This window comes from Saimiri boliviensis, chromosome 1 (assembly GCF_048565385.1).
Source record: "Saimiri boliviensis isolate mSaiBol1 chromosome 1, mSaiBol1.pri, whole genome shotgun sequence".
Classification (NCBI taxonomy): domain Eukaryota; kingdom Metazoa; phylum Chordata; class Mammalia; order Primates; family Cebidae; genus Saimiri; species Saimiri boliviensis.
The window spans coordinates 220,865,588-220,886,748 of record NC_133449.1 but is presented as its reverse complement, the minus strand read 5'-3'; the positions used below and the strand labels follow the sequence as shown (position 1 = coordinate 220,886,748).

Genomic DNA, 21,161 nt, shown 5'->3' with positions numbered 1-21,161 from the left:
TAGGGAACAATCATCAAATAAGCCTCCTTCTAGATTATAAATTAACTGAAAGTATACCTTAAAAGCATATTTCACTTTCCTAAAAGAGTTTATTATCTTTCTGTAAGCTATTTGTATTAAAATTTTTTTGCCAACCCTGTCAAATAATATTTGCTTTAATTGTGTACTAGTGGAGAATAGTAAAAAAATAAAATAAAATAAAAATTATACCATGGAGAGAATTTCTCCAAGACAATTTTATCTTATAAAATTTAATATAATTGCAAAATATTTTTATTCAAATTACAGCATTAAAAGGAGAAATCTGTATCTAGTTACAGCAAAGTTTTAGAAGGGAAGTCATTTGTTTGCCTTGGTCATCTCTCTCCTTCTGTTATTATTTGAATATTATTTGGTGTCATTCTTAGTAAGGCATTATATAAAGTTCTCATTTAAAATCATTCTTGAAAATACAGCTGGACAAAGAAAAATTGCCTTATGAGAGACTGTAAATGTGTCTGTGACAAAAGCACTATATCCTTTCTACTTTTCAGATGGGATAATTTCTTTGCCATTCAAATGAGTGAATACTCCAAAAATTGACCAAGCTATTTAACTGATAATATGCACTTAAACAGTCTTTATTTTTTCTTGAAGAAATATATCAGAAGCATACAAAAAATTTCTCTATGCAAAAGTAATGTGAACAGAGGATGGTGAGCTGTTAGTCTGGAAGGGTGCACCTGGAAGGTCATACACCCATGCGCAAACACACAGCACATGTGCTCTAGGTTGGTATGGTACAGGCTATAAATCTTAGCATATATCTCTTGATCTAGAATCTCCAGTAGAAATACAGGGTAACTTACCATAAAAGTCTGTTTCCTCATCGCAAAAGGAATTTCCTAGAAAAAAATTGTTAAATTAATGAAAAGATATAAAAGAGTTTTGAAAGAAAGCTTGAAGGATTATATAACATATCATAAGGATTTTACAGAACATTTACAGAGACCCTGAATTTTGGACTGACAAATTTATATTCCTACTCCTTGAGGAAAAAAATACAGTAGAAACTACTGTGAATTGGTAGATCACTGTTACTCATTAGTGGAGCTACTTTTATTAAAACTGATGTGAAAGATGTCTGATACGGATGAAGTTTGATATGGAAGATGATAGATCTTCAATGTTCTCTAGGAGCAAAGGCAAGAGGAAGAGAAAGAAAGACAAAATAGAAGCTTATTACAGGGAGTGACTTTTAAAAGTGAGGCAACATAAAGATTAAAGAGAGAGAAGGTACTATCACCATAAATGGCATCAGCAATGTTAGCTAAATTTTACCAAGGTCTTTTAAGTCCTTTGGCTGAAACCGGTATTCAGGACATTATGGGCTTCAGGCAAATATGGTGTTCAGTTTAACTTGCAGCATTACCAGTTACTTGCTTTACGGCCTCAGGTAAAAATTTAAAGATCCAGAAGCTCCTCTTTGTCCACCAATAGAATTGGGCAATAATAATCTCAAAGTATACAGGGTTGTTGCAGAGACAAAACAACGTAAGTAAAGTGCTTGACACAACTGGAATGTATCCTTTCAATATTAACTTCCTTTACTTCCTCAATATTTTGATATACCTCTTGCAATTCTCATCCTCAGATTTCTCTGTTGGTCAAAATTAAGTCAAATCTCCTGACATAAAATCTCAGAGAAAAAGAGACATTGTTGGTAACATACCTTATCAGAATGGATTCTGGATGGTTTGGACCTGACATAAACTACAACCACATAACTAGTTTTTTATGTGGTTGTGTTTAGCCTTTGCTCATGCTAGTCTGATCACTGAAGCAAATTAATGAAGACCTGAAGAACAGTTGTTCTTACTGTGGCAACAATATCTTCCCTTATGTAGACATGAGTCTAAAGAGGTAACTTCATGATAACTACCCAATAATCTCCACAAAAACTTTCCTAGGGCCTTAGTTGGAAATCTGGGATGTCAAAAGTAAAGAGATCTTTGACATTATAAAAGAAGAATTCTGCTTATCAGTTAGTCCTGTTGCCCCAAAATAGTATGTTTTGGAGGGATAATGCCTACTTGGTCATGAAAAAATGAGCGAATTCATTGACATAACACTCATTTATCTATAAAAGACAAGTCTTCAGAGGTAGAGAATAATGTTTCCGAAGTAATAAGCTTCATCCTTGTGAAAAAGTCATGGACCCATGGATAAGTGTGATAGTCGGGAATGACCTCTTCTCATTTGGTCATTGAACTTGTCTTTACCAAAATAACACTTGAAAGTATTTGGCAAAACTTAACTTATGACAAAACATTCAGAATATGTTCTACCTCTACTTATTATATAGCATACATTTTCCAGCTACTAGCAATGATCTTGACCAAGTGATTGGCCAAAATTATTTTTTCTAGTATATGGCTACCTAATTGAATTCTTACATTAATGATAACCATATTTTAGACAGTGAAATGTATTTCATAGAATTAAATATATATATGTGATTAGATATTGTATCTGGCTGCAAGAAAACACTCAACTCTATGTTGGAAACTAGGTAGAATGGAAGAATGATGAACATGTTTTACTAGGTATAGTACACAGGCATATTGGTTCTTTTATACAAAGTCTGTTATTTTTAATGCTAGTTGATTACATTTCTTAATGAAATGTTTTATGAATACTTAAAATATGCAAAACATGAAACAGTCTTCTGACTTGACTTTTAAACCCACCTTTCTTTGCAAATACTGGTAGAAAACCAAGAAGAGACTAGCTATATTCTATTTCTGCCTATTTCCCCATCTTTAAACTATAATAGGGCATACTTTCTTGTATCTTATCATCAGTTAGGTGATTTTTTTTAAGACCTGTAAATATTGAATTAAGCATATCCATGTTAAATCAGTCATTTGTGCATCACAGCATCTTTAAACAATTTTTTTTATTTTTATGAGCAAGCTGTTAACAAAGAGATGTATTTGCTATGTTTTGTGTATCTGCACACTTTAGTATCATTTTTTAGATAAGCACCATAACTTAAGTTGTCTTCCACACAAAGTTCTGGCAAGCTTCAATAGATTCATTAGTGGGTTTTTCTTAACAACCAACGAAGCTCAAAGAGCTCCTAACAATGGAGCTAATCACTGCCTCTTCCCTGACCCAAGCTTAGGTTTTCCGTCCTTTCACTTCAGACTCTTATTTCAGTTTTGAGCAATTGGATTTCCGTGGCACTCCCAGAACAAATAAATATCTCCCTTTTCTCCCTGCTTACATCTTTTGTGTATATTTTTTCTATACGACTGCCCGTATTTAAACTAGTGTGGTAATGGCAGGGTTCTTCAGGTAATCTTTCATTGGACATAAATGGTGTAGCATTAAAATGCAGATAATGTTACCTCAATTAGAGAATGCTGTGCAAAACTTGAAAAAGACGTAGCTAAATGTTTGGACTAAACAAGTAAGTCTATGTTGTTAAGAGTGGGGCTGGGCAAGTTGCATTTTCAATAGATCCCTTAATGAATAAATGTTAGACTGTATCAACAGTCCTGAACAGGCTTGTGGTTTGTGTGTGCATGAAGTGTAATGGTATCAATTGACTGGCTCTTTGTGGTTGCCATAAAGTACTCTTGAATGTGTCAATGGAGAGAAGGCCTGCAGACAATGAAGCCATGACAGCTGAATGTCAGCAGCGACCTTGAACCTAAACTGGTTTCACCATTCCAGTGACTCTAGCTACAGTGAAGACATGCACTGGAGCCGGACCTTCGGCATTGCCTGTCATTTTCTGTGTTCAGATTCCAAGCACTTAAGTGACAATTTCACCACATTGCTAGACCCTGCTAATATGCATCAGTGAACGTTCACTTATTAGTGATGGGGCTAACGATATGTTCAGCATTTTAATCAGACTTGCATTGGCATTTAAAAAAACAAAACACAAAGCAAAACAAGGCATCATTCTAGACTAAATGTTTTATATAAGCAAACTACTTCAGAGAAGATACCCAAAACATGTCTTTTCTACAGCACTGAATTCTTTGATATCAATCTTACATTGCATAACATTACTGCACATACATTACTACACTCTTTATTGCTGCAAATAGCACATGATTAGTTAATTAAAATATGGCATCAAGGAATAATTAATATTTGTAATGCAGTGTTTCTTTAATGAAAAACAAGAGAATTCTTCTAAAGGTCACATTTACAGATTAAATGTGTCTTTAACATAAATGGAATGTTATTAAGCTAGGCTCAATATTCAGGAGAGAACTACAAAGCCTTTTGTGGCAAAACACTATTAATGAATTCAAGAAACTGAATCCCTTTGCTAATGCTGGAGTTGAGCAAGGTTAGAAGCCCAACCACAACTGAATGTTCTTAATATGTTCAGTGTACTCTGCAGTGAGGAACTGAAGGCAGGGAAGGAAGGGAACTGGGTGGAGGGGGGAGATAAAAAAGAAAATAGAGAAAGAAAAGGAAGATAGAGAAAGGCAGAGAGATAGAGAAAAAAAGAGAAAGGAATTTGGTTGATGAAAAACATCTAACCATGGTTATGCAGAAAAGAGCAGAAACACTGAATATTGGCATGCAGGTATTATAGGAAGAATTTTGGTGTTAAAATGTTATTACAATTAAAGCACTATAAGCTGATTACAATTCATTCTAAGAAAAATGTAGCATTTGCTTAAAAATGAGCTATATAAAGAAAAATAACTTTGTAATTATGAAATTTACAAATGCAAATTTGTTATTGCAATGTCATTGTGGATTGATAAGAGGTATGATATAGGCACTTCATTTAACAAACACATCTGTGAGTCCTAATCATCAATAAAATCTTCTGTGTGGTATATTATTTTTTGAAGTAGATAAAAGTTGCACACTATTATCCTCTTGTTTCTGTTATCTTGTTTTCATATAATAAATAAGATTGAATTTGTTCTCACATGTCCTTTAAAACATACAGAAGAGAAAAAAATGTCTGAAGGGTATATCTGTGCTTCTTACTTAAAACGGCTGAATGGTGGCAAAGATTTTACCATGTTTCTAAAAAGATAAGGTCACATGTTTCAAAATATGAGAAACTTTCTTAAATATAAACATGCCACTCAGAGAAATACTTATTGTCCAGAAAATACTGGACATAAACTTTACTATTTATTTAGTATAACAATTACTCTAAGTGGATTTTATCAGACTATGCATATAGATAAAGATATATTATCAGGATTTCACATTTCAGTTAAAATATTTATTATGTAAAAATCATGTTGAAAAGATTATTAAACTACCAAAAAATAACCCAGTGAGCACTAAAACAGATATTCAAATAATGACCTAACATCATCAACTTTCTTAGAAAAAAAATAGACAAAATTAAATTTAGTATATAATAAGATTCTTAGAGTCCTTAAAATCAAAGTGCAATGAGGAAAATAAAGGGTGAAATAAAAATATTTTCTTGAATGAATTTTTATGTCTACGTTTTATAGAAAGAAAATTCTTTGATTAGTAGATTCAAATATACTTCTTTCTAATCTTTATAGATGCATTTGCAAATTTGAACATTCAATGTATACTTTCTACATTAGCATTATCACTTATAAGACGGCTGATAGCATCTGTTGGCAGCTATAAAAATTATTTGCTTTATATGTTTATTTTTAGTTTAAGGTGACCACATGATAATTTTTTCAATCTACAGGTTTTCTACCAGAAAAGAATTAGCATTACCGGGTTTTATTTTGAATCACTGAGATTTATGTGAATTATGTTTACTAGAAAAATGTAATTTAGAAAATTTTCATATTTGTATTGGCACTTAAAATACATATAGAAGATAGTTTTTATGAATACCAGAGAATAAAGAACCTCCACAGAGACTGTCATTCATTATGAAGTGGCATCTCTGCAAAATCCTGTTGGTATCTTACTTTAAGTGGCCTCTTCACTCTGCTGTATGGAAGAACTTTCAAGGAGACAAGCTCTAAATCTTGAAAAAGTTGATGGTTGGAATGAACAACTATTTTGCTGTTATGGTTATTCTTAAGTAGGATGGTAATTCGCAATTAATCCTCTGTGCATATATGGGTTATGGAATTTAAGTTTAAATACAAAAGTAGTCAGGAATGAAATTCAGGTTAACAGGTCAACACAATGCCTACAGCTGAGCCACTCATTTTTGTTGGCCTACATACTTTAGCAATCTTGATTAAATCTAATGTAAGTGGTAATGTCTGAAAATATATTCTTCTTCATGAAATACTTTAAAAGTATATTTAGTAAACATCTGGCTATGCTATTTAAGAAAATATTCTGAATAAATGTTTTTATTAATTAAGAAATGAGAGACCATTCTATGAATAAATGTGTGACTATGATAGAATTTGTGGTACAAAAAGTTGTGCAAGAAGCGTGTATTGATACAGTTGTGCAAGAAGCATGTATTGATCTGCTTTTAGGTACATTCCATAAAAATGTATGTCAAGTAGCTCTTCTTCAACACATGACGATAAAGATCGATCAATCATTTTAGACTATCCTTCACTCTTAAAGTCTCCTAAATTTTTATTTAAAAAAAAATAATAATAAAAGGATAAGGGTGAACTCAGAATTACTTATTTTCAAATTTCAGTGACATATATTTAATTTATTTGTATATTTACGGTATATTTGTGTATTCATTCAGCAAATATGTATTTAGTTTATTACATGCAAGGTTCTGTGTTACAAATGGAAAATAACAATGGATTTCTGTGTTATTTTTCATTCTTTCTGTTTTTAAACACCGAATTTTTCCAAGTCTTCCCTAAGTTGCATCTATGAGGAAAGACTCAAACCAGCTTCAAGTGGTTTGGCTAAATGTGGAACCCTGGTCACAGAACCAAGCAGAAGCCCAACACAGGGCCTCGTCACTTTTCACAGATGATGAAGGGGCTCTGTGCCCCTGCCCCCATGCACCACCTCTCAGGGTCAAACAAACTTTCTTAAAGAACCACTTAGCTCTTAATCTGTCCCAGACTCTACCTACACATGAAAATTTAGATTCAGTCACTAATCTGGGGAATCTCTCATTTTTCAGGACACAGTACCAGCAATTTTTTTCATACGATATTTTATGTAATCTTTAGAGTCTCTGTGTAAGGAAGAAATATCTGAGACTCAATAAGATGAGATGATTAACTCCATATAAGGAGAAGCTGTAATTCTAATTCAGATCTCTTTACTCCATAGCCAGCCCTCTCAGGGATCCTGTATGTCTAGCATTATCGATATTGAGTAAAAATATTAGCCAAACTGGAAATTGCCTGAAAAGATTGTTTTAACCTATATGTAGAAACCTATGGAAAAGAGAATAAGCAAAGATATACACATCCAGTACCTGCAAGGATGGGCTCAAACTAAAAGAATTTTCCACTTTCAATTTTCCCTCCAAGAAAGCTTTTCATTGCTTCCATAATAGTGGAGACCAGGAGTGATTCTTGGTGGATTGTGCCTCGAATTTTAGCGAAGCTTGAGGTTATGTTGCTATAGCAGAAACTGGGTTGCTATTTGGCCTAGCCATGGTTCCATTCTTACGTATGCTCCCTTCCCCTCTATATATCAGTTCTACACTGCTAGAGATCAAGGGGTAGGTACGAGCAGTCAAACAAGTTCTTTCTCCTTAGAGTCCTGATCAACAATGTCATTTCTTTTGAAAAAATAAAGAACAATTCAAAAGCAATATATTCTGTGCCCAAATATTCAATATTATTAGATTTTCAAGTTTTTTTAGTCACATTTAAATTTTTCCATCATCTAAAAAAATTTTTCAACACTTAAAGAAAAGTTCACTCTTTGTATTGTAGCTGATATTTTATACAATATCAAATTATTTTAAAAGAAAATTTAATTAAATTGGTGGTGAATACTTTCTAAATAAAAGTATATTTTTATTTTTGTTCACTGAAGTTATAAATTTGTGTAAATTAATATAACCCAAAATAGGGATTGTCAATTAAATCCATGTGATATTAATATCCATAGCTCTATCTACTCTCACCTAAACTCTATACTTCCAATCCAGCAATATAGTTTCAAACAGAAAATTTACTTGCATTCATTTTGTCAGAAGAACATATATCATATTTACATGTGTTCCAATACAATAAATGTTTTTGTCAAATTTTGCTTGGGGAATTTTTCTTCTCAATGTGAATTTATTTTACTCTCTTCAATTATACTGTCATTTTAAAATAATCCAGTAAAACAATATAAACATGTATATTTTACAGTGTTATACTCAAGATACAAGTTATTCCAGAGGTGAAGATTCTCTTGTAAATACTCTAGCAGCATGTTGTGTTCCGCTAGTACACAACTGACATTCACTAACATTGGGTGGACAGTTTTAGAAATGTATGGTATAGTTTAGTCACATTAAAACTGAAGTAATTATTAATAAAATCCTAAAAAGGAGTTCTGTTGTCCAGAAAGAAAAATGCAGTTTCATTTTACTTGTTATCACAAAGTTATATTAATACTATTGCATAGCTAAGCACATTTGGAGACACCATGCAAATCTACCTGTCATGTCTAATTGTACACTACTGAGGAGACTGCTAGTAAAATTAACAAATAAATATTGCAATGTACAGTATTTAACTGCTCTTGTTCTAAAAGCATGAGCATTGTCACTAATAAATATCAATTTAAATTATTAATCAATGAATTCATTGTAACAAATTATCTGAGTACTGTTTGTGATGAAGTCATCTACCTACAACAGGACCCCACATTTTAAGATGTAGTCATGTACTCATCTTAAAATGGTGACATCCATGATTTCAGAGTGCTGAGAAGAATGTTGGCTAGAAAATGTCAAATGCTTCTTAGTATTTCAGGGCCACTGCTGTTTGGATATGTACATACCATGGACCAAATAATGTCACACAAACATTGTAACCACAAAGAGTAAAAAAGTCAGTGGAACTCCAGAACAGAACACTGATTTGGTTGGTGGTATCTTCAGACACCAACAGAATAAAAGGGATTCAATTCTATCATACTGAAAACACTGGTTTTCTTTAGGCTATATAAAGAAAAAAAAGACGAAGAAGGACTCATTCATATTAGGCCATGTAAATTCAAGTAATATCCCTTACAAATTAAGGGATAATATAGAAGTTATATCTGGGATGTGGAGTCTTGCTTTGTATGAAATGATAAGCTTTACTTATACAGTACAAAACCTAGTTTATAATGTTTTTCTTTGTCATCATTATATGACTATAGGTGTAAATTTACATTGGGTTAATGTAATTTATATAAAATGACTTGGCTTTCAGCCACTTCTATAGTACACTTTATTTTTTGTGCCTTTATCATTAAAAAAAAGTATACATTTAGTAATTAGGCTGCATTATACTTGGGAATATATCTTTTCATATGTCTACAGGAAGAAATTTCCAGAAAGTTTCTATCTGAAATAATACCTAGCTGTCCATATTCCTATGGATTCCAGCATAGGCAAGGATCTCCCCACTGAGCTTACCTCTAAACTGAGTGATAATTTGTAAAAATCAAATATTTCAGTCCCAATACAGGTATTGTACATTCATCTCTTTGTAGCTTAAACCATTAGCCTGTCTTCTTTCAACATAGAGCTAAAGTTTAAAAGTCACAGATACATTATGAATCTTTCTTGGGTAGGCCCTGCACACACAAAGTATAGAATAGAAAGTACATTATTCCATTAAAGTGTTCTTGTTTCCTTTGGAATAATATCATTTAGAATGCACCTTAGCATATTAAGTGCTTGACAGATAGCATAAACAAAAACAGGTTTTACATCGCAGCTGTACACAATACACCTTTGTACAAATGACTGATTGCTTACAACAATAAAAAATAATTGTAGCATTCTGCTGTCAAACTTTCTGGATAGTTTATAGTGAACTTCAAAAATATGGTTCCTTTTTCACATATGCAATTAATTTGAAGATAAAAGTAATGTGGTGCCATGAAACATAAATATTTCACCCCAAAGAAGAGATTGTTATCCCATAACAATAGATAAAATTTCACATCCCAATTTTTTGAAAGAAAGCAATGGTACCACTTAAGTATGCAAGGAAACACTTTATGTGGCAACTAGTAAAATATTATTAATATAAAAAAGAGAAAAGTATTTATTTACCAATTTTGACAGTTGTCATGGACATCACCATTTCAAATGGCATTTTTGACAAAACAATTTGTTGGCTGATAGTTACAGGGGAACTGAAAGATTTTTTTCCCTGGGTATTTACAATATAAAAAATGCATCCTCAATGTAACTTTTCTGCTTAAGAGGAAAAAGAATGAGTTCTATAAAACAACCCTTCCAGTGCGGTTTCTATAAGAACAAATGAATGCAAGTGTTAACGAGGCCTAATCTTCCCTTTTGTATTTGTTTCTTCATTAAGCTCTAACTATGCTCTAGCTCTTGTACCCTGAAGATTTGATGTGAAGATGGTATGACAGGCTTGGCTTCTCCCGATGCAGCTGGCACTCCTGATGCCAAAAGCCAGAGCTTGTGGTAGTGGGATCAGGAGAGAGTCGTTCCCAGCACAGTTTGCCTGTCAGTTTCCCATCTGCCTCGCAGTGCAGCGCTCCCTCCCCAAGTCCCCTTAATGAGAAGTGGAGGACAATACCAGTATTGTTGTTTCTACTCACAATCTTGTGGAAAGAACAATCGCTGTTTACCCAAGCATTTGTATTACCCAAACTCTGTCGATAATTACTTCTAGAGTCCCTGATTAACTCTGCTCTCTGCCTCAGCACAAAAAAGCTATTGAGATAGACACCAGACAACTTTTCTATCTCTTAGAGCCTTTTAACAGTTTACTGAGTATGACTCAGTCCTCATATTTATTAGAAGAAATGTACCTACGTGATTTGCACTCAACTCATCAGGAGCTTGCTAACCATGTAAGTTGCACAGGTATACTTTGGAAGGCTTGAAAATTCACCATTACCCTCCCTTCTCCTGCTCTCCCTCAAAAAAGTTAAAAAGAGCTGTCTCCTTTCAGTTGACATGGCCCTGTACCTAGGAGTCTATGATAAATGCAAGCACATTTCAAGTAACAATGATCTTTCTAGTCAGTTTATCGCTGTTAACTTTTTATGATAAAATATGTAGGAGAAAAATTTCTAGTTATTTAATTACTATGAGATTTTATGATATGCTTTTGTTTTCTAAGACCTAACAAAATGGAACTGTTGCTATGTCTATTTCAATGATACTGGTAATAATTTTAATCTGTCACATCACTGCTACCCCCCTTCACGTCCCACCCCACATGCAGTCTGCTGTTAGCACTATGCAAAACACCATCATGAATATGCGTAATTATGGAGATTCATGGTAATTTTTCAGGGTTATCCAATGTGACGTTTGTAGGACAGCAGCATACATCAATTTAAACGAGAGTGACAAATATCTTATCCTTTATATTTCTATAGTATTTTTAATATTTTCTTGGCCCCTCTCCAGGGAGTAGTGTGAAATGGTAAGAACTTGAATAATAAAAATGTTAAACAATCAAATGCTTTACTAGAATGTTTTTTAAAGGCAAGTTTAAAAATGATTTTCTACCTGTTGAAGCTTAAAAAGTATCATATACTGAATTTTTTCTTATGCAGTCCTTTTTATTGAGCATCTTACACGTTTCCAAACCAATAAAAGCTGGACATTTGCATGTGCCATTTTACAATGAGGCTGAATTGCTTAATTACTTTTAAACTGACTGCTTGCCTGACAAAATTATTTGGCAAACATGGTCCACCAACTTTATTATGCATAGGCATTTGAAACAATAATCTAATGTGGTATTTTTGAATTTTGTTCTAAGTCTGTTGCACCTCTTAGAGACTTGCATATTATCTTTATCTCAGTGACTAATTAGGACTAGCTTGACAATTTCATATTTACAATGATTATCAAGTAGGAATCCTCTTTCTTGTTCAGTATGTTTGTCATGAATACTGTACAATACTAATTACATTGAAGATATAAAGAGCCCCACAATTTGATTGAGAGACATCTTGAGTTTAAAGTGAGTAAATGTGAATTGTATCGAGAATTTTAAATGGCAGAGCAATTAATACCTATTTCTCATTCAGTCACTAAGAAAGACGAAATAACTGTGTGCACTCCAGTCATTGTATCAGCCATATTTTTAAGGGTGTTAACAATAATGTCATTAAAAACTGGCTTGATTCAAAATGACCTTCCTCATTCCAAACAACTGAATTCAGAATTCCTTTTTCTCAAGCATATACTTTCAGGATTTCGGGTTGAGGGTCAACCCTTCACAATTAAATGTTCCTCAGTACTATATTGGCAACACACCATCCTGAATGCTCTTCATACAATTAGCAGGGCCTACTGTGGAAGTATACTGCTAATAGAAATAATAATGAAGAATACTGGAGCATTAGTATGCCAGAGTAGGTTGGAGAAACCTAGTTTGCATGATGCATGTATAATTGCATGTTACATCTAAATATCACTGTATGTTGCTTTAGAAATAATTGCTCAGAAAAATATATTTAACACCTCTTCTCTTTTAAGAACCCAATTTGATTAACAAACAAGTTCAGTGGTGTATTAAGCCTGTAAGTTAGCGATGTCTAAATGAATGTGTTCTGTATTTGCATGTTTTTTATAGTGACACTTTCTGAAGACACACAATTGCCATGTCTATATACATGTATAAAGCAAGTGAAGAATTAATGCAATCATCCAGATAATTCAAGGGAAAAACACTTTTGCCTCAATTATCTATTGCAAGCAAAAGTGAGGGGTTTATCCTAAATTGTTCAAATAATTGACTTGATTCTCTTCTCTTTGCATGTGTAGACACATTTTACGGTATTATTTATGTCAACATTTGCAATTTACATACATATAAGGCAGAAATATCTCTACACACAAGATGACCAAAATCTTTTCACAATAATTTCTACTCTTTGGTTGTCCCTAATTTTTGGTAGAGTCAGATCATTCGTGTGCATGTTCTATATGGTAATTGAATCAGGGCAAAACTAGACAGACTCATTATGTTCATTTATTAAATGCTTGGTTAATAAACTGTTTGTATATATGATACTGATATCTCACCATAAAAAGGTTCATTGATATATTTTATTTAAAACTTCAACAATATATACTTTCTACTGAGTATGATCATAAATTGATTTGAGGAAGTAAATGTGATTCATATGTACGTTTATAATAAAATGCAACATTAAAACAGAAAAATTTCCAAGAAATATATCTTACATTGTACATATTTAAGATTTGTTATGAATAAGTTGATATTCATAAAGAAATCATATACCAGAACACATTTTCAAAAGTTCCATTGACACATTAAAAATTCAAATATATAGCAGATTTTACAGTGTTTTTTCCATATGCACTGACAGAAACAATAATATATTTAATTACTGACACTTGTATTATTTTTAACTTTATGTTTATTAAATATATAAAGTATATTTTCAATGCATTTTAAAATATATACTGTTTATTAATACATGAGGAATCCTAAATTTCTTCTGGGCTTGCTTAATCACAATTTGAAGTCTTTATTCTGGTCCACATTGAAAATGCATTTCAGAAAACATAAAGCCACTCTACCATGTTTCTTCCTATTGGTAGTATGTCAAAATATATTTTGTTTGAACTTGAGAATTAAATCTTGGTTTAGTTAAAATATTGCCAAAGTATTGGATTATAAGTGTTTGTCTGGACAAACAATTAATACCTAAATGTTAAAAGACACCAGAATACTTTATGGACCTATTTGGCAAGGAATATGAACTATCTATGTTATAAATTTGGTAGATAGGGCTCATGTGTAGCATTCATTTATAATTTTCATGTTTTATATAAAAGTACATAATTGATGCTTACAGTATAACCAAAATCTTCTCTGTCCTCATAAAAACACACAAAGCAGATGCAAAATTAAGCATTTCAGAGTATTTTACTGCTCCAATATTGTTTTAATTTGTTCTAAAAATCAAGTGTCTGTCTCTGAATTTTATTTATGAAAAATCAACTTCCAGAATTAAGTGAATACATTTTATAAATACTGTGTGGGGCTTGATAGATATTTTTCTTTAGAATTGCTAAAGAGCAAAATATAATAATTTGGTGGCAAACATCTCTCTGGCAATCATATATGATAAATTCATAAGAAATACAGGAAAGATATTTATTTACTGTTACTGCTAAGCCAGACTTTATTTATCTTAGCAGATTTTTCATCTATGAGTGGAAAACAAACTTTCCTTCAAGAGGTCTGTGAACCGAATAATAAATGTCAGGTCTAAATCCTGTATGAAAATCAGTCCGGTTTAATCCTGGATATTCTTCAGCATGCAAATGAAGACTAGAGGTTTCCCTGGGCCCGCTGTCATACAGGCAGCCAATTTACAGACCCTGGCACTGTGTATGTGTTATGGGCTCGCCTGCTGCCCCTCCCCCCAAGCCTAAGACTTGGTCTCAGCTGCCTGCCTTTCACAGAAAACCACAAACCAAGGAAACATATCAGTAATAGCGCCCTGTAAATTAACTTGACATTTGATGCAGAAAAAAACCTAAAAGCTTACAAAAGACATTGAAAACAAAAGCCACTCAGGACCCACACTACATATATTGTGGATTTAAGAGATCTGGAAGGTGGTTATTCTATTGTAACTAACACATACAGCCTTCATCTTCTTTGTTAAGACAATTCAGTTATTCTTTGTTACAGGCATAGTACCCGTCAAACAAGAAAACAATATTTTCCACCAAAAAAAAAAAAAAAACCCTTAAAGTCCAACTGATATTATAATAATAATTCAATCAATGGGTTTCTTTTACATTTTTTAAAAAGCCATACATTACTAATGTTTAAAAAAAGAAGATAAAAATATGATTTTATGTTTCCGTAGTAAATAAGACATGTTGACATCGCTAAGATGTAAATAATGTAGATGCATTGGAGAATGGTGTGAATCTTGCTGAACATGAGGTATTGACAAATATTGTTGTGTCTTAAAATTTTGCCATTCAAGGGATTTAATTTTTTTCATGCTTGGAAACCCCTGAATCTCTTTTAAAGGAAAAAAATTTTTTGGTTCAAAGAAGGACTGTTGATAAAATATTAAATGGTTCTTTGACATCATCTGTGGTGTGGGGCTGGAGTAAGGCACTCAGCATATTTAAGCCATTAGACATGCAGGAATGTTAACATTATTATGCGTTATTGTGTCTGGCTATGTGTCCCCCTCCTTATTCTCTCTCTCTCTCTCTCTCTCTCTCTCTCTCTCTCTCTCTGCCTCTCACTCATTTTCCCTCCCTTCTTCCCTCCACCCCACCTTTCTCAGAGTCTCTCCAGCCTCTCCCGCCCTCAGCAGGGCCTTCTACACGGCATCTTACAAATGTCTGGTCTTATAGTTTACAAGCACAGAACTGTACTGGTAAAAATGCATAATCTTAGCATCTGTGCTTCTTGATATTCATGGATTTATTTACAAGTCCCTGTGTTCCACTTTTTTTTGCCTGTTTCTATGGTTTATATTACGGTCATGCCTATATTCTTGTGGGAATTTCAAATAAGAATCAAGATATAACTGGCAAATTTTCTGTAATGCAGTCTGTATTTCCATAATTTAGCTGTTTTTTTAAAAGAGACAATTTAAAGAGGTTTATGGACTTAAGGATATATGAAGAGTATTTTGATTGGCTTTTTTAGTACTTCTACTGCTTAAGGTTCAGTTTGTGCAAAATGGATGTAATAAAATAAATTTATGAACATATATGTGCTTGTGTATATGTAAATGCATTTAGAATAAAAAAGTTCATAAATCTCAGTCAAATTTACTGATTAAGTTCACTATATTCACATTTGGTAACATTAGGATATTTTACAAAAGGGTTCAAAGGTAAGAGGCTAGCATTTTATTTCTTCTTTAGATGCTAGCCTGCAAAAAGCTTAAATATTTACAAAGCAAGTATTCAGGTCCCTGTGTTCCCCCAGCCCTCAACATATATACCCCTCCCATATGTGCAGCCAGTTTAAGAGCAGTTTTTAAGTGACCATTGCCACGGCCAAATAAATCTTTTTTTCCTTTTTTTCAAGCTGCAAAAACAAAGTCTTCTAAATAATTAACACCAAAACTAGAAATTTAACTTACTTTACAATAATTATCTAATTATCTCCCACCTGCCCACTCATCTTCCCCACATAGAATTCTACCTTTATATTATTATTTATTTTTAGGGATTAATATTCACTAGTATAATGTAACATTGAAATCAAAGACGTCTATGTATGTTTGTTGTTTATAGCTCCAGTTTAATTACTATGTGTTAAGTTGGCTAAACAGTGAAATGAATTTTATGAATATCTTTCAAGACAGCAATATTTTGGACCTGCATATGAGAGAAAATAGGATGGCAGGGGACCCTGCACTAAATGATCTTTATGCCAGTATTCTTGAAAATTCACATTCTATGTAGGAAAATGTTAAATATGAGAACATTACGATAAAGGCTTGTTATAGTCCTAAAGTGTAGGATATATAAAATCCTCAGATTTGCACATGTATAGTTGCAACACATGCTAAGCAGCATAGATTATTAAGCAAGATTCATTCCTTTATTGGAGAGGGAGGGGAGTAATTTACAGACAAGAGCTAAGCAATTCTGTTTAACACAACTCTGTCTAGTTGATTGTAAGGCATGTGTAGTATTTTTCCAAAGCCCATCATCGATAGTAAAGCAATTTACAGCTCAAGAAATTTTTTAGAAGATACTCATTTTATTAACAGTCAATAAGATAGGTTGTGCGAAAAGATATACATGTATTTGCAATTCATATCGTTGCTGTGTTTCTATTGTGTTCTGAGCTTCCATCATGGCTGGGAGATGGGAAGCTGGCATGCAGTGCAGGAGGGTAAGACAGAAAGCCCCAAATAAATACTTAGAGCATTTTATAATTATCTCTTATTATGGCCACCTTTTGTTCCCCCAACCCACCCCAGGTGGAGGAGGGAAGTAGGGAGTGATAGAAAAAGGATGATTGTAAGTGCAGATCATATCCGTGCCATTAAATAATATTAATAATTCTTTTGGTCCACAGGATGATGTTTTCATTCTGGACTTTCAAGCTCCTCAGTCTACCCATTCAAAGCGATGACAGAAAAATGAATCTGAATGTGTAGGCATTAAACATTTAAATTCTCTACTCCCTGGTCATTATATCGACTGTCATATTTTACACCTTCCCCTCCCCCACTATGCTTTTGCTGATTTGACTTCATTTACATTGGCTCATTATGCATCGGTCTTTGTTCTACTGAACAGAATACAGTACAGTGACAAAGCAAAACTTACGTGTTGGCTGGAATATTTTTCTGTTTTAAAAATTAAGTTTCACTACTTAAATTTACATTTAACTTCCCAATATTGTTTAAATTGGAGGTAAGTCTTTTCTTATACAATAACTATAATCGACATGCAATTATTTTAAGAGTAGTTAAAATTTCCTCAAAATGTCATTAGGAAATGACATTTAAGACCTTTTATAACAAATACTCTACTGCTACCTAGGCAATATTATCATATTAGCAGTATTAGGCTGTTCTTTCTAAGCCTCTGTCTGAATTTCTATGTAGGCCCAAGGAGCAAGCTTTTATCTATTTTATATGAAGTTCGTTGTTTAGAGCTGTCCCTTATGGGTCTTGTTTTAATGTATCAAACAACAAAGGTAATGCCAATCCTTGAAAAAAAAAAAAAAAGAGTGTGATATTCCTGCTTTGCATTTCTTGCAATTAAAAAGGTTATCTGATTTACAAACCAAATTTTCATTAAATTAAAAGGAGGTCCTAGCTGACCGATCACATAGAAAAATATGAAAGTTACATTGAGCTTTAAATGTCTATCCCCATGACAGTGCACACTATCTTTTCATTTGTTACAACCAATGGAGACATGGAATTAATCTAATACAGCCTAATTAAACACCCATTCACACATGTGAGTTTTTAATGGTACTAGTGGCTAGTGGCACAAATGCTACTTTGTATCACAGTTAATATTTGCATTTATTTGACATTGAACAATAGATATTTCTGAACACAAAGAAAATGGAAAAAATAAAATATTGGGGAGCTTGCTTTTTGAAAATGCAAGCAATTTCTTGTTCCCTGCCAAGACAATTGCCACAAATACAATGTGGGTTTCATTTCAGATATTTTGACTAAGATGCTTTTCTAATTTTTGTCATTTATCAAAATGTATAATCACAGTGACAGTGGCTACACGTCTAGGGCACCATCTTGGAAGAAAAAAGCATCATGTCTTCCTGGTTCTGTTAATGACTCATTGTGTCAACTTTGGCTGGCTTCTCCCCTAACCTGCTTGTGCCTTGATTTTTTAATCTATTAAAAGGGAATGTTTGTCCATTACCTACCCCTATTAAGTTATTGTGAAGTTTAATTAGAATAAAAAATATTGCTCCTAGACTAAAAGTATCTTATGAATGCAAGTTTTCATTTTTTTTCATTCATTATCATTTTTACTATATGGTAGGGAATGCAGTGTTGTAGATTTGCCTGTACTCAGTCAATCTCTTTTTCTTAAGATTGGAACTTTTGATTCTGGAGTTAATAAAAATAAAATCCAAATGCTTAATTAGATATTTTTAGAGGTGGGAGCAGTCACCCACATCTTGGCAATTTATATTATGTAATCTTATATCAGCTGCAAGATGTTTCTATGAGCATAACTGGTTTTAGAAAATGGCTTCTGCAGTAGAAATCATCAACACAGTAGCATTCAAAATGACTTCAAGCTTGTAGGAGAGCTAGAAATTAGGCAAAGAATTCCTACCCCAATGGAACCACAAGAGAAATAAAGTAAATTTTATATCTGTAGTTACTTTGAAACTATCTTAAATTTTTTGTTGAGACCCAGAAATTTTGCATAATAAACAATATCTATCTCCAAGGCAGAAATCTATAAGATGGCATCATTTGAGCATTTATCCAGACTTATCTAAAAGACATCCCAAACTCAACACCATTTCCAAAATACAAACTGGATACAATTAATTCTATTTTCATACCTATGATTAAAATAGCATTATTTTATTTATTAACACTTCAACCGAATCATCTGTTAAATAATGGGGTTGATGCAGATTATCAACGAGACCCTTCCAAGATCCAAAATGAACCTGGCCAGTATTTGGACATTCTGAGAATTTTAGGCACATGCCAAAATTTAAATATTTTATTAATTACTCCATTTTTGTCCCTTTATATGATGAATGTTTATTAAATACTCAGTATATACTAGGCATTTGTTAAATTCTTCCAACTAACAAAGGAGCAGTTTGGGTGGTAAAGATAAAGATAACCTCACTGAACTCTGACCTCACTAAACTCAACTTCATTATTTAACAGATGATTCAGTTGAAGTGATAATGCTATATATTATTTTATAAAGATAACCTCACCAAACTCTGACTGGGATCAAAGTCTATAAGGCATCTAATGACTTGACACACAAATGTGCTTTAAAAATATTAGTGGGTATGATAGACAGTGTTAGTGTTAACTAATATACAGAAGCCTTCTCTCCCTACAGAAGGCTTATACCTCCCCCCTTCATGAAGTCAGACTAAATATGTGAATTGCTTTGGCTAAGGAAATAAGTCATAGGTGCCTTGCAAGAGAAAGCTGTAAGAATCAGTCCATATTCTTCCATTCCTTCTTTTCTCTTTGCCACAGTTACCATCAATGTTCTAGAAAGTTTCTGCTCCACCAAACTACGTCCCAGAGTAAGGGCTGTAATGACATGGAACAAAATATCCAACTGTTACATAATGCATACTGAATGAGAAAGAAGAAGGAGGGGAAAAAACTTTACTGCTAAAGTCACCAGGATTTGAAAATTAAATATTAGCATATTATAACTTAGCCCAGTTATTTTCAGAATGTGTTTTGGAGACCCCTGGGGTTACTGAAACCCTTTCAAGAGGTCTATGAGGTCAAACTTATTTTCGTAATAATATGAAGATGCTATTTCCACTTTTGCTCTTATTCTCTCACAAATGTAGTGTAGAGTTTTCCAAAGGCTAAATCGTGTGTGATATCACAATAGACTGAATGCAGAAGCTGATATAAGAATCCAGAAAAGTAATACACACTGAATGTTTGTGTCCTCCGCAAATCCGTATGTTGAAGCCCTAATCCCCAGTGTGGTGGTATTTGGAAATGGGGTTTTTAGAAGGTAATTAGGTTTAGATAAGATCATTTTGGTGGAGCCCCTATGATGGGATTAGTGCCCATATGAGAAGATGAAGAGCCCAGAGTCCACTCCCTCTCCTCCACGTGAGGACACAGACAGAAGGCAGCCATTTGTAAACCAGGAAGAAGGTCCTCACCAAGAACCCAACCATGCTGGCAGCCTGATACTGGACTTCCAGCCTCCAGACCTGTGATAAATAAATGTTGTTTAAGTAACCCAGTCCTAGAAGTTTGTAATAGCAGCCTGAACTAACTAGGACAAGCAGTTAGGGATTTGCAAAAATGTGTAATGATACCACTTTCTTCATTAAATTTTTATTTTGTTTTGTAAACTTTTGTATTTTACAAAAAAAAGTTAACATATAATAGATTTATTATTGTCATTTTTAATTAATGAATGTTTTCAAATGTTCTTAAGTTTAATTTCAAATATGAAAAAATTCAATGCATATAACCAATATCAACAAAAACTCTTTAGAAGTCCTCAATAATTTTTAAAGTAAAGAATCCAAAACCCAGAAGTCTGAGAATTGTTGACCTGTCCTATTCTGGCTGATGTAGTGAGTTTCCCTAGGAGCCCTGTTATTTGTGGAGCTCTCTAGATAGAAAACTATAACTTTAAAAGTATAGTTAGAGCCAATAATATGATTTAGTTACTTAACAGAATGAGATGGTATGTAACTTTTCATGCTATGTAACAAAAGACTGGTTGGTTCCCAATAAAACTACTATAATAATTGGTCCAGATCTAGTCAACCATCTCTTTGGTAGAGTTTGACTGAGTTTATTTTCCTCTTTATTCTGTAAAAGAGAGTAAATGCAAT

The 21,161-nt window shown here is 33.1% G+C and overlaps 1 long non-coding RNA gene across 1 annotated transcript in view; it reads right to left on the bottom strand.

Moving 5' to 3' along the window:
• The window catches only part of LOC141580839 (uncharacterized), a 74,198-nt gene that overhangs the window by 2,933 nt on the left and 50,104 nt on the right, over window positions 1-21,161 (bottom strand). The window contains exon 2 of the long non-coding RNA XR_012513214.1: window positions 849-884. This is a non-coding gene — a long non-coding RNA (uncharacterized LOC141580839). The remainder of the gene's footprint in view (window positions 1-848; window positions 885-21,161) is intronic.